Source organism: Lissotriton vulgaris, chromosome 3_1 (assembly GCF_964263255.1).
Source record: "Lissotriton vulgaris chromosome 3_1, aLisVul1.2, whole genome shotgun sequence".
Lineage (NCBI taxonomy): Eukaryota > Metazoa > Chordata > Amphibia > Caudata > Salamandridae > Lissotriton > Lissotriton vulgaris.
This window is the reverse complement of record NC_141689.1, coordinates 85,037,700-85,050,223: the sequence shown is the minus strand read 5'-3', so window position 1 is coordinate 85,050,223 and position 12,524 is coordinate 85,037,700. Positions and strand designations below refer to the sequence as shown.

The 12,524-nt window shown below is 53.8% G+C and overlaps 1 protein-coding gene across 1 annotated transcript in view; it reads right to left on the bottom strand.

Annotated features, from left to right (window-relative positions):
• The window catches only part of LOC147726000 (uncharacterized), a 284,455-nt gene that overhangs the window by 44,728 nt on the left and 227,203 nt on the right, over window positions 1-12,524 (bottom strand). The window lies entirely within an intron of this gene.

The window sequence follows — 12,524 nt, the reverse complement described above, 5'->3', positions numbered from 1 at the left end:
TTAGAGGATGTCATTTTAGGGTTAGCAAGTGAAAACAGGCAACTATTATTCTTGGAAAAAGCCTTGGGTTAGGATTGTACATTAATTTTAGAATGGATGCAGTTACAAAAAAAATATCATTCTTTTTTTTATCCCAAACATTTTTATTGGCATATGGCATCATGATAACAAACATCTAGCATGTCTATGTCGAGCTACACACCCATCCCCCTCCCCTTATCCATTTTCCCTTGTATTAGATCAAAAATAGTGTCCATATTGTCCAATGGGTCAGGTAAGTCTCCAGCCCAAATCCTGTTTCCGATCCACCTTTGTCCCTTCAACTTGTTCTGCCCCTTAGAAGCGTAGGGATTCTCACCCCCTTGTAACTCATCCAGCCCATGATAGCGTCTCCATTTACCCCACACCCTGCCAAATTTCTTGGGGCATCCCCTCGCCTTATACGTAACTCTTTCTGCAGCCTTGTATAGGTCCATTCCCCTCCTCCATTCTCCAGTACCAGGAAGATCAGCAGTGGCCGGGCTAGATCCACATCATTCGTCATTCCCAGTAGGTTCAATTTAGGATCTAAGCATATTGTGGTCTCCAGCACCTCCCCCAGCTCTGTCAGGACCGCCCCCCAGAATAGTTGAATATTAGGGCATGTCCATAGAGTATGATAGAAATCCCCTATAGCAGTGCCACACCTCAGGCAGCCTGGGTCAGTTATTCTCTCAATCTTTTGCAATCTTGCCCTATTAAAGTAGGTCCTATGAAGGACATTAAATTGGATCAACCTTAGGCGTGATTTAACCGCAACCTCCCTGGGATGCATGAGGACCGTGCCCAGTCCACTTCGTCCATTTCACCCACTTCTCGCTCCCATGTGGTCCGTAAGTTCCCCAGTCTATCTGGACTGTTATTCATTATTGTTTTATATGTAAGCGACACTGCCTTGCCAGCTATCCTTTCCTGTAGGAGGCGACCCTCCAGATGAGCATATTCTGGGAGCACCTCTGTCAATGCCCTCTCCGCCCTCCATGCGTGTCTGAATTGCATGTATTTAAAGGATTGTGTGTGGTGCAGTCCATATTCCTTGCGCAATGAGGGGAAGGACTGTAGCATTGCATTCTTTACTACATCCCCAGTGTCGACAGGCCTATAGCATCCTAGCCTCTAAATCCCTTCAATTTATTAATTTCCTTCAGCCAGGCGCATTTCCACAGTGGGGTTCATTGTGTTAATTTACGTTCCCACCCCATCATTTGTCACCCTCATCCATATCCCTACGGTAAGCCTCGTTGCAGGCAGTAATCTCGCCCCACCGTTGCCTCTGTAGAGATAATGCAGGTATGTGCGTGTATCCAAAGTATGTCGTTCTAGTGCAAAGGTGGGGTGGGTGGCTGGGGCGTGCAACCATTCATTAATGGGTACCAGGTGCTCTACCCAGTAATAGGCCTCTAAGTCGGACAGGGAGATCCCCCCCCATTATATTGGTGCCTCTGCAGCGTCGATAGCGCCACCCTAGGCTGCTTCCCCAGCCAAAGAAATGTTCGGAGTTCTGCATGGATAGTCCTGAACACCCCGCTCTGCAGGGGAAAGTATTCATTCTGGAATGCATATAAAAACCTTGGCAGCGTAATCATTTTAAACATTGCCGCCCGCCCCAAGAGCGTGAGGGGCAGCAGTTTCCATCGTGCTGCATCTTCAGTAAAATTGCGTGTTATGCGGTGGATGTTCATTTCGAAGGAGAGCGCCCCATCAGTCGTAATGAATACCCCGAGATAGGTAAACCCCTCTGCTGTCTTCACCAAACGTTCTGGAAGCATGGCCCCCCCCCCCTCTCTTCGTTGAGGATCATATAAGATGGATTTATACCAGTTGATCTGGTAGCTCGCACGGGACCCATATCGATCTAGTTCCGAAAACAGCGCCGGTATGGTAGTCTCCGGTTCTGTAACAAATAGCAGGACGTCGTCTGCATATAGGGAGAGTTTCTCTGTAGTCGTGTCCGGCGAACGCACGCTGAACCCTTTAATATTGTCGTTCTGGCGGATTGCACACGCCATGACCTCTATGGAGAGGGCGAACAGCAGCGGGGACAGGGGACATCCCTGTCTGGTACCGCGCCGTATAGGAAGGTCCCTTGACGACTTGCCATTGACTCGGACTCTCGCCCTAGGATCTGTGTATAGGTGACCCTCAATTTTTCTAAATTTGGGACCAAAACCGAAGCGGTCTAGCAACCCCTCCAGAAAGGGCCAGTGAACTGCGTCAAACGCCTTCTCGGCATCGAGGGAGAGGAACCAATGCGGGTCCCCTTTATTACACACTTCCGTGAGCCAGTTATGGGCTCTCCTCAGATTGTATCTGGTCGCCCTCTCGGCGAAAAATCCCGTCTGATCTAACTGAACCAGTCCTGTAATCACCAGCCGAAGGCGGAGGGCCAATATCGTTGCATATAGTTTTACCTCCACATTGAGGAGGGAAATGGGGCGATAGGATGAGCAGTCAACTGGAGGCTTGCCTTCTTTAAAGATCGGGATAATCGTAGCCTGCCTGAGGTCTAACGGGAATGTTCCCTCCGACTCAGCATCTATAAACAGACCCAATAAATGACGGGTTGAGAGATCCGCCATTTTCTTAAAGAATTCCGCCGGGAAACCATTAGGGCCAGACGCCTTCCCTACCCGGAGTTTAGCCAGTGCCTCCCTGAGTTCTTTCGCAGTTATATCTGCCTCTAAGTCCTGTCTATCTGTGTCATCCAGGGCCGGGAGGTCTATATGCGCCATGTATTGCAGGGCTTCTTCCTTCGTCACCAGTGGTCTTGCCTCATAAAAGACTCCATAATAGTCTGCAAAAGCATTGGCTATCTGTTCATCCGTTATGGCCCAATGTCCCCTACCATCTCTCACCCTCTCCACCCATCGCGCATCTCTCTCTTTCTTGCTCAGCCAGGCCAAGAGCCTCCCGGACTTATCCCCTACATTGTATAAGCGGTGTAGGGTCGCCAGAACCTGTGTTTTCGCCTCATTTGTCACTAAATGCTTATACTGGACCCGCACGTCCGATAGTTGGCGAGCAATTCCGGGTTCTCTAGTAGTGTGGAGCTCCTGTTCTAAGGCCAGAATCTGGGCCTCCAAGGCCATTACATCTGCATGTACTTTTGTCTTCTTTGCTGCCAATCGATTATGTGACCTGTCTCGCATTACCACTTTCAGTGTCTCCCATAGTGTTACCCTTGAGTTCACTGATCCCTAATTTTCGGCTATAAAGATCTTCAGGTCAGCCCGCAGGCCTCTTAATATGTCCGCGTTTTGGAGATCCCAGACCATCAATCTCAGTACCGCAGGTAGGTTTACTTTCTTTCCCCCCACCTTGAGCATCAACGGAGAGTGGTCCGAGATACCTCGAGCCGGATATTCTGCCACGTCGGTGATACTTAGTGCCTGTCTAGCCAAAAAGATATAATCAAGTCGGGAGTACACTTTATGCGCCCCCGAGAAGAAGGAGTATTCCCTACTTTCTGGGTGTAGCCACCTCCAAGTATCCACCAGGCCTACTGTTCCCATAGTGGTCGCCAGCAGTGTTGGACCAGAAGGCCTATCCCTGTCTCCTGTCCTCCCTCAAGTCCATTACGTCGTTGAAGTCCCCTCCCAGGACTTGGATTGTGTCAGTCGTGTTGAGAAGTATGTCGGCCACCCCCCTTAGCGTGGCTGCCTGTAGTTTGGGTGGGGCATATGCAGATAGGAATGTGTATTCCTTCCTCTTCCAGTACCCCCGTACCCCCACGTATGTGCCCTGCGGATCTATCCAGGTCTGCGCTATATGTATAGGGGGGCCCTTTTTAATCATGATTGCCACACCCCTTGAGCCAGATGTGAATCCTGCGTGTGCCACTACTCTGTATCTCCCTCTCGCCAGAAAGGCGCAGTTGGTACCCTTTAAATGTGTTTCTTGCAGTAGTACAACCTCTTCCCCAGTTCTCTTCACATAATTATTCACCAGGCCTCGTTTGACCTTACAGCCTAGGCCATTAACGTTCCAAGTGAGTACCCGGAGTTCCTCTAGAGACCCATTTTCCCCCATTGGGCTATCTCTCCTCATGTCCTGCATTACTGGATAATCGCTACCACTGTCTCGCATTTAGAGCTACCAGGTTAAGTGTGTGCGTTCTCAACATGCCAAGCATACCCAATATGCCTTCCCCCCAACCCCCTTCCCTCCCTCCCCCAACACCCCCCTTAAACCCACAACCATGTAACTGTGGAATCCCCCTTCGCCTCACCCCACCCCACCCCCCCTTCCCTCCAGCCCCTTCTTTGTTTCCAGCATCTTTAGGGACTATTAGGCAGAGAAGGTCTATCGTCCACCCCTGCAGAACCCCTAGTACTCCAGCTCTCGGTCAGTAGACTAAGAGCACACAAAACTCCCTTCCACTTGAATTACGTGTAGGAAAACAATACACATCAAATAACGTGAAATATGAAACTTTGTATAGGACGTATCAACTTGCGTGAACCCCAGCCGAGCCTTATACATCTTGTCCACAAAGGCCTCTTTTCACGAATGAGAGTCCTGGACAGCGTCCTGCGAGATAGTGTTCTCCCCGGTTGTATCTTGTTCCAGTTCACGGATCACTGCCTCCAGCGGATGCAAAGACTGCGCTTCATTGTCCTCTTCAACAGATTCGTTACTGGTCCTGTCTTCCTCTTCTTCCGAGTGTGTGGCCTTCTTGAGGCAGCGAAACCTGGATCCCGCATCGCCCCTATTCTCCGGGGAGGCCGACCGCCGTTGTCGGCTGGTGATCTGGGTCAACTTTAGATGCGGGGTCGTCGTCAACCTCTTGCGTGCCCTCGAGCCTCTTGACCTCTGAGTTTTCGGGAATTCCCAAGAGGCCTCCATGGACCGTGGTCCATCCCGTGGTTCACGTCTCTCTCCCCCGGTTCCGGATCTCGGAGGTCTCTCCTCCAGCCATTGCCACGCGTCATCAGGGTGTGTGAAAAAATGCATCTTGTCCCGGTAGATGACCTTTACCTTTGCAGGGAAGAGCAGCATGTATTGTATTTTTAAATCCCCCAGTTTTGCCTTCACTGAGTCAAAAGAACGTCTCTGTTTCTGGACTTCTTGGCTGTAGTCCGGGAAGATCATGATTACCGTATTTTCAAAGCAAATTTCTCCCATTTTTCGTGCTTCTCTCAGAATAAGGTCACGGTCCGCGAAGTTCAGGAAACTGGCAATTATCGGTCGGTGTCTAGCCCCCTCCAGGGGCTTCGCCAGCAGCGCCCTGTGAGCCCTCTCCACAATGAAGCAGTTTGAGAAGTGTACCCTCTGGAAGGTCTTTTTCAGCCATGTATGGAGGAAGGCCGCCACATTAGTCTTCAAGTCCTTCCCTAAAACCTACGAATCGCAGGTTGTTGCGGCGTGCCCTATTTTCTGCGTCATCTACCTTCCATTGGAGTGGTTTATGCGACGCTTGAAGTTCCGCCATGTATTTCCTCAGCGTGGTGAGCGTATCTTCTGCTTCCCCCAACCTGGTCTCTGCCGTGGTCACCCTCTCCGTCAGATTGCGGAAATCCTGCCTCAGCAGCGTAACTTCCGATCCCACTTTGCCAATCTTGACCTCAAGCACGGCTCTGGATGCTTTTATGTCGTCTCTTGGCGCCTGAATGGTGTCCATCAGGAGCGCCGTGTCCGAGCGCGGTCCTTGGGCACCCCGACTCCGTGGCAGGAGGGGCCGTCGCAAAACGATCTATGGTGCCCTGTTTTGGGGCCCAAGTGGCCACCTCTCTCTTCCCCATGGCGCGTCCCGCTGTCTGCTGTTCAATCCAGGTGTACCGCCGTGCACAGCGAGGTATATCTACCATTAAACCCTCACGACCAGAAGGCCAGTCCCGGCAGCAGAGCAATGCGTGCCCGCCTGGTCACTCCCCGCCCGAGCTAGAGGACTTGTTCCTGTGCCCCTCCTGTCGATGGGGCAGGGGAGAGGCAGGCGTGGCCGTCCCCCCTCGGTGGCTCAGCTATGTCCCTGTAGCTGCTAATGCTGGCTGGCGGTTTACGGATGTACCGACGGGTTGTTCTAGGTGCGCCCGTTGTCAGCAGCCTTCCCCCCCTCTGTCGCCAGGGTTTCGTGCAGTGGTGGGGGGAGGAGGGGGGGGAAGGGGAGTGTGGGCGCAGTCACGCGGTCCTGTGGTGTGCCCCTCGGCTCTTGGTCTCTACTGCGCCAGATTCCTTAGGGGTTTATCGGTAGTCAGCCCCTTTGGAGCAGGCTGCCCAGTATGGGGCCTGTCCCGTTGTGCTGAGGCAAAAGGGGCGACTCACCGGAACCCCCGCGGGCCTCCCAGCCGGAGCGCACTGCCCGAGGCCCCGTCTCAGTAGTCCCCAACTTTCCTGGCTCCTGACTCCCGCAGGACGGGTCCGATCGGACCGGCGGTCTCCCGAACCGCGCAGCCCCGCATGCAGCAGCCCCCTCGTTCCGGCCCTCTGTGTCGCCCGCCGCACCTGGAGCCAGCTCTCCGTAGTGGTCCTCGCTGCGACCCCAGAGGCCCCGCCCGCCCAGGCGCGTGGTCGGAAGTTGGTGTCCTGGTGTGGGGGGGACGGGGGTCGGCAGCTCAGCACAGTTCTCCGGACGACCGCAGCACCTCAACGATCTCGCCGGCCTCCCGAGGCCGGTCGGCCGATCTTCTCTCTCCGGGATGCAGGGCGCCGCCATTTTCCAGAGCGGGCCGCGTTCTCCACTGTCTAAGGCGGCTCGTCGTTTCCCTCTCACCTCCACCTCAGTCAGTCAGCCGGTAGTTCCCACGGGACTTATGGCATGTCCTGAATCGCCTCTACGGGGTCTGTGGACTGGTTTTGATTGTCGGATTAGGGCGAGCTCGGCGGAGCTCACGAGAGGCACAACCTATTCGGCCATGTTGCTGGCCACGCCCCCCCAAAAATATCAATCTTGTTACATTTCATAGAGTACAGGAAACTTACATGACATCCATATCAGATGTTTTTCAGTTAATTCAATTAATTTGTTATTAAGATATGGAACTCATAAAAGAGGTCCACTTAAAAGGTTACAAGAAATCACACAATAAAATAACATTTTACATTGTGCGAATAGAGACCTTTACGATAGAATAAGAAATTTAGCAGCATATAAAAAAAGTACTATTTTGTAGCAGATAAGATCACAGTAATAAAATCACCAGGGGAAATACCTTAAAAAAGAAAATAGTAAGTGCTTATATAGAGATAACTGAGCGTCCTTCGACCGAGCAGCAATAGTTAAGTGCAACATTCACTTAATATAAATAATATTAAAGAAGAAGAAAAGAATAAGTGTCACAGTGAGAATAGATTATATGATACAGTTATAATTCCTTTTACCGCAAGAAGTAAATTGAATTAATTATATACACAATTGCAAGCAATACAAAGAGAGGAAAGGCAAATAATCTAATTAGTCAAAGCCACTGAAGGATGATGTCATACAAACTAGTAGCAATAGTTCAGTGCAGGGATCCATAGTCAAATCCAGGATTAATTTAAGGACACTTTAAAAGTCGATAAAGGGGCGTGTCTAAGATGGCGACCTAGTCGGACGTGGGTCTCTGCGGCTCCCCGTCCTGAATCCTGCCAAAAGCCCTTAACTGCGTCGCCTTATCCCTCCAAACCCTCGAATGACCCTGAAATTGAGGTCCGACTGCAGCTGCAACCCTCGGAGTGCCGCCACAGCACTTACTACACAAACGTGGCTCTCCGGGGCCGAGAAGTCTCATCGGCGCTCCCCTGTAATGGCGGCCACCTGAAGCTGCCGACTGCCCTGAGAGCCTCTCGCTCCCGCCCCGGCGGACTGGACGGCGGGGCCGCTGCCTGCCGCGCCCGCAGAAGCGACCGCCGATACTTGGCCCAGGCAAGAAACCCCCTGAAGTCTGCCTTCGCGACCCGGCCGGAGGTGTGGAGAGGTCCGGCCGGGGAACGCGAAACTCGAGACCCCGGCTTTGGGACCTAGGGGCGGAGACTCCGGCGGCGCTAGGGGCGGCCCCCGCTGACAGCCACAAACACCCGGTGCCCAGTGGATGGCCGCAAACACACGGAGCCCCCTATGGAGACCTAAAGCACTGAGGCCACAGCTTGGGAGGGACATCACGACCCGGCTGGAGACGCGGAGGGGCCTGGCCGGAGGACACGAAAATCGAGGCCCCGGCTTTGGGGCCTAACGGTGAAGACTCCAGTGAAACTGCAAGCACCCGGCGCCCCCCACAGAGATCTGAGGGACAGCGGCCACAGCATTGGAGTGGCGGGACCCGCAATTATCAGAGGCGGCGACGAGAGAGGCAGGCAGCAGTGGGTGATAGAGCAGCATCAAAGGCGGAGGTGAGGAGAGTGGAGGAGTGAGCTGTGGGAGAGGCTCGGGGAGCACAATCGAGCTCCCGGAGGGCGGACAAGCTGGGCCTAAAGGCTGTGCTCTGCTGAGGGCCGGAGACACAACACAACGATCCCCGGCGTGGTCACAGCGCAGTTGGGCCCCATATACTGTGCGTGGGGGGGGGGACGTGTGGTCGCTAGGAGGCCATCTGAGAGTCGGGACAGTTGTTGGAAGGAAAAGACCTGCCTCGCCACTACACCTCACCTGGTGTCTGAGGATCCCCCCCTACTCATTTGCATAACACGGCAGTGGTACACAAGTGTGCCCTCTGGGGACCAGCCTGCTGCTTGGATGTCCCCTGGTGCCCCCGGGCCCTAAATAACGGCATTGCATCTGGGAGCCCGCCGGCTCTGAAGCATCCCGATCGGGACGGGAGAGTGGGAAGCTATCGCCCGCTGACATTCTAGTGAACAGAGCAAAGCGCCGACTCACCTGCAGTGCGGCCTACTTTTCCCCCGGAGCTCGCTGGGCCATCGCACTTTCCCCCGACCCCCCCTCCCAGGGCCGCAGGCCGGTCGGTCCCATCGGCTGTGCGGGGCATGGCGGGCCTAAGGGGGAAGAAAGGGAACCAGACACTCCCGGAGATGTTGGCCAAATCTCAGCCTTGGTTCAGCAAGGACCCACCCTCCCTGAAGACCGCAGGGACAACGCCGGACTTGTCCAGCGATCAAGTGCCCATCACCAGATCCTTCCTGGAATCGCTGTTTAATTCCCTCAGGGAGGACTTTAAGTCCTTTAAACAGGACGTGGCGGGGGAAGTCCGGGAACTCCGGCGAGATGTGGAAGGTCTTGGAGAAAGAGTGGTCGCAATTGAAGAGGCTGACCAAACCAGAAGTGATGAGATCGAACAGCTCCAGCAAGAGATCTTGCGACTCACTGATCAACAGATAGACCTTCAGGCCCATGCAGAGGACCTCGAAAACTGTTCCCGTCGCAACAACATACGGGTCCGTGGAGTCCCTCAGAAAACGGAGGTGGTCGGACATCACCAGCTACCTGCAGGATCTTTTTCGGGACATCTTAGGCGAACCTGCCGACTTCAACATCCGCATCAACCGGGCACATAGAGTTGGGCTTCCCCGGAGAGCTTCTGCCCCGCCACCAGACATCTTGGCCTTCCTCCCTGACTTCCCGCTCAACGAAAGAATTCTCAGGGAGGCCCGACGCGCACAGCCCCTCCACTTTAAAGGTCACCCTGTTGCCTTGTATCAAGACCTCTCGGCCATCACTTTGCAAAAACGGAATGAGTTCAAAGTAGCAACGGATTTCTTACGGCAACAAGAAATCCCATACTCCTGGGGCCACCCGTTCAGACTGATTTTTAAATGGAATGGCACCCTGCACCAAATGCGCTCGCTCAAAGACACATGCGTTCTTCTGGGCCTAGAAATGGAAAACGATGAACCAGCGATGAAAGCGTCACAAGGACCCTCCAGAGGTAGGTGGCAAACGGTGGGCCGTAGAAGATCCCCAACACATCGCTTGAAGCCTACCGCCTCCGTCATCACGCAAGAGAGGGCAACGGTGGTAGCTGAGGTGGCCCGAGAGACTTCACCTCCTGAATAATTGGTGCACTCCTTGGAGAGATTGTTCATAGCACACACTTCGCTCAAGTGATGGGGGGGGGTGACGGGCGGGGGGGGGGCGGGCTGGCCGCCACTGGAGATCACCCCTATAAGTGACTTCACCACGGCCCTGCATGGACTGGCAGGACTGGGACTGTTTATCAAAAAGGAGGGAGAATGATTGATCACTTGATCAACGGACACTAATTACCACTCAGAGTGGTGGAAGGTCCAGTAACAGCTTGTGTCCGTATCTAGTACAATTAATGCAAGAGGGAGGTTGCTGTACTGTTCCTTTGTGGAAGAGGGGAAGTTTAGCTGGCATGACCAAAGGTGTTTGAATGGCACCTTGGGGCATCCATTTTGTTGGATGTATTTGCCTCACACACCCCGAAGGATGTCATGCTTCATCATCGGCGTTTGCTCCTCGTCGGGGAGGCGGTGCAATCCCCGACGGGCTCACCTCAAGAGGGGCTCTTTGGCGGAGATCTTTTATCCAACAGCCTTATGGTGAAGTGGGGGTGTGTGGGCAGGGTGGTATGTGATGATGATGTAGTTGCTAAAATGTAGCTAGGGGTACCGGAAATCACTTTATTCTGGGGGTCCCCTGGCTGCAATTAAAACGTGTGGCTAGCTTACTAGGTGTCAACAGATAAGGTTGAGTGACACTAGAGAAGACTAGAGAGGACTGGGACTGTACCTTTTATTGATTTGGGGGTTGGGGGGTTGGGGGGGGGGGGGGGGTTGGGTGGAGGGGATGACCATCCTGATCTGCACGTAGGGGCTTTGGGCAGAGGATGCTGGGTTGAGGGTTGGGATGCTGGGGAGGGGAGGGGCGGGTTCTGGGTGGGGGGGGGGCACTGGTTGTTTTTGGGGTGTTTTGGGGAGGGTGGTTGGGATACAGACCGGAGTTGGGGCCGAGGGTGGGACCCAGTGTGCCAGGGAACTTTATGGGGCTACTTCGCCCTTCGATTCGTCACTGGCTCCCTCGGGGACATTGGAATCACATAGCTCGAGGTCTCCGTGCTCTCACATGATGGAGTCCAGTTTGAAAGTACTAACTCTTAATGTTAAGGGCCTGAACAATCCGATTAAGCGGAGGGCTGTGATCTCATACTTGGAGAATTCTGGGGCCGACATATGCTTACTCCAAGAAACCCATCTCTTACTCAAAGATTGGCATAGGATGCGCTTGCGCGCTTTCCCTCAGCAGTTCTTCTCCTCGCTTCCGACAAAGAAGGCAGGTGTTGCCATTTTGGTCTCCAGGAGCTTCCGCGGCTGCGTGGGGGACAAGGTGGGGGAGATTACAGTCAGATTGCTAGCACACACTTTCCTCATGGGGGGACAGTGCTTTACTATTGCCTCACTATATGCCCCGAATTCTGGTCAGGAATCCTTTTTGAAACAGGCTGCTTCCGAATCCTTTCAATCCCTTAACTCGCCCCTGCTAATCGGGGGGACCTCAATTTAATAATGGACTCAAACATGGACAGGTCGGGCCATCGGTATGTGGACACGGGAGCCATAACAGCCGCTGGTAGGGATTGGCTACGCGACAAAGGTCTGGTGGACCTATGGAGATCCTCCTATCCCACCGCATCACACTTTACGTTCTACTCTCACGTCCATCACACTTATGCCAGGCTAGACCACTTCTTGGGATCCTCTGAATTGCTCCCCATCCTTAAAGACATAACCATCACTCCTGCGACGTTATCTGACCATGACGCTGTAGAACTAACACTACAGGTCCCTAGGTCCGCCCGCCCTCCTGGTACCTGGCGGCTGCGCGAGACCCTTCTACAAAGGCCGGACGTTACCAAACAACTACACGCATGTCTCACCGACTACATGGCCACTAACGACATTCCCGGGACCCCAGTGACTGCCCTGTGGGGGACCTTGAAGGCGGTGGCCCGAGGCGAGCTCATTGCCATCGCAGCAGCAGAGGCCAAGGACCGCCAAGAGAAAAGAGACGGCCTCACAGCTCGGGTCTCTGAACTCGAGAGGGTCCACAGCCGCACCGGCGCTCCGCGGGTTTGGAAACAATTGAAGACCGCCAGGGCCCAACTGGCCAGCTTAGACACCGACCGTGCGGAATTCACAGCTCTGCGCCTCTGTCATTCTTACTATGTCGGGGGAATAAAACAGGCTTGCTAGCTCCCTGAGGGCGAAGGCTCAGCGCTCCCAGATCACTAGCCTGACAGATGACTCCGGTCAGGACATCTCAGGCGAGACCTAGATTGCGGAGGCGTTCAGGACGTTCTATGCTACATTATACAAGGTGGACACTGTCTCGTCGGAAGATGTTAGTAACTATCTAGAATCTGCAAAGGTAACGGAGCTGTCTCAGGACAATGTGGACTCCTTGGACGCCCCTATCCGCCTGGACGAAGTCCTAGCTGCTATCTCCCGCCTCCGTCCTCTTAAATCCCCGGGGCCAGACTGATTCTCATCCGGGTTTTATAAAACTTTCAGCCAGTTGTTGGCTCCGGTCCTTACCCGGCTCTTCAACTCCTTCGAGGGACCGAGCTCTATTCCTCCAGACATGCTGGCGGCCG